At 40.9% G+C, this 1,729-nt stretch overlaps 1 protein-coding gene across 1 annotated transcript in view; it reads left to right on the top strand.

The window, feature by feature from the left end:
- The window catches only part of Depdc5 (DEP domain containing 5), a 124,797-nt gene that overhangs the window by 44,201 nt on the left and 78,867 nt on the right, over positions 1-1,729 (top strand). The window lies entirely within an intron of this gene.

The raw sequence follows: 1,729 nt of genomic DNA, 5'->3' as shown, positions 1-1,729 counted from the left end.
TTTTGTTTATTTTATGTGCTTTTTTTTTTTTTGCCTCACATGTATATATCCATGTTAGGGTATCAGGTCCCCTAGAACTGGAGTTACAGATAATTGTGAGCTGCCATATGGATGCTGGGAATTGAACCCAGGTCCTCTGGAAGAATAGTCAGTGCCCTTAACCACTGAGCCGTCTCTCCAGGCCTACTCTTGATGTCTGGGAAGAAAATAGCAACTTCTACTTAATTTTCTCTTGTATACTACTGGGAGAAGCCCAATCCCAGGGGTTGACTGGACTCCAAGTCCAGTGGCAGGTACAGGTAACACTCTTGTGTTCTTATGTACTTAGTGTGCCATAAGGTTGTTCTTATAGCCTGTCACTAATCTGCAGATGCTGCTGCTGTTATTCTGTTGGCTTGGCTTTTTGAGGCAGGGTCTCACTTGTAGCTGCAACTTGCCAGCAAAATCAGACTGGCCTTGAACTCACAGAGATCTACCTTTCTTCCTCAGTTCCCCAAGTGTTGAAAAAGTGTGTGTCACCACACCTGGCTTTGTTTTAAATTTTTATTTGTTTATACTCAGAGATTTTCTAGAAGGTAGAATTAGGGCAATGTCTCAAACATTATTTGCAAGTTTATGACTGAGAAAAAATAATACAAGGTTCAAGGTCCCTAAAGAGTGGAAAGGCAGTACAATTTCTGTACATTCAGCACTTGGGTGTAAGGCTGGTCTCCACTTAACATACAATTATAACATGGTTATATTAAAATTATTTTCAGATGGATTGATGTTTAATAATTTCTGCTATCTATTCTTGAGGACTGTGTTTTTGTTTTATTTTGTCTGGTTTAACTAAGTGCCAACCAACGAGTGAATATTCAAAACTTCCTATAGGGGCTGAAGAGATGGCTCAGTGGTTAAGAGAGCTGGCTGCTCTTATAGAGGACCCAGCTTCAATTCCCAGCACCCACATGGCAGCTCACAAGTGTCTGTACTGCCTGTTCCAGGGGATCTGACACCCCCACCCAGACATACATGCAAGCAAAACACCAATGTACATAAAATAAAAATAAATAAATTAGTAAGAAAGAAGACTTCCTGTGGACCTAACATACCAAACATCAGGATGAAAGTATTCTGATGTAAAGAGGTTTGTTCCTGAAATAGGGGACTCTGATCTAGTTAGCAGTTAGGACCACTACACACTATACTGTGAGCCTGTGGTGTATGAGGAGAGAAGGCCAGAGCAACAGTTGAAATTATTGCTGATGTTGAAGTTGGAGTTTAAAATTTTTACTATTACTATTATTATTATTTGAGAAAATGTCTGGCTATCTAGCCTTGACTGGCCTTTTAATTCATAGAGATCCACCAGCCTCTGCCTTCCCAGTGCTGTGATTAAAGGCGTTTATGACCGAGCTTGGTTTATTATTATTCATATGCATATGTGTGTGAGTGTGAGTTCTGGTTTGTGTGGAGGTCAGAATAACTTTTGGAATTAATTCTCTCCTTCCATCATAGGTTGCTGGAGATCACACTGTCAGGTTTGCACAGTGCCTTACCCACTGGGCAATCTCACTGGTTAGAATTGGGAAGATTTGTGAACCTAAACAAAACCAGACACAGGCAAACTGGTCATACTTGGGTTTACAGTTTGTCTTTAAAAAATGTGTGTGTGTTGGGGCTGAGAGATGGCTCAGAGGTTAAGAGCACTGCCTGCTCTTCCAAAGGTCCTGAGTTCAATTCCCAG

Source organism: Microtus ochrogaster, unplaced genomic scaffold (genome assembly GCF_000317375.1).
Source record: "Microtus ochrogaster isolate Prairie Vole_2 unplaced genomic scaffold, MicOch1.0 UNK6, whole genome shotgun sequence".
NCBI classification, from domain to species: domain Eukaryota; kingdom Metazoa; phylum Chordata; class Mammalia; order Rodentia; family Cricetidae; genus Microtus; species Microtus ochrogaster.
The sequence above is the reverse complement of the archived record's forward strand: the minus strand, read 5'-3'. Positions and strand labels throughout refer to the sequence as shown.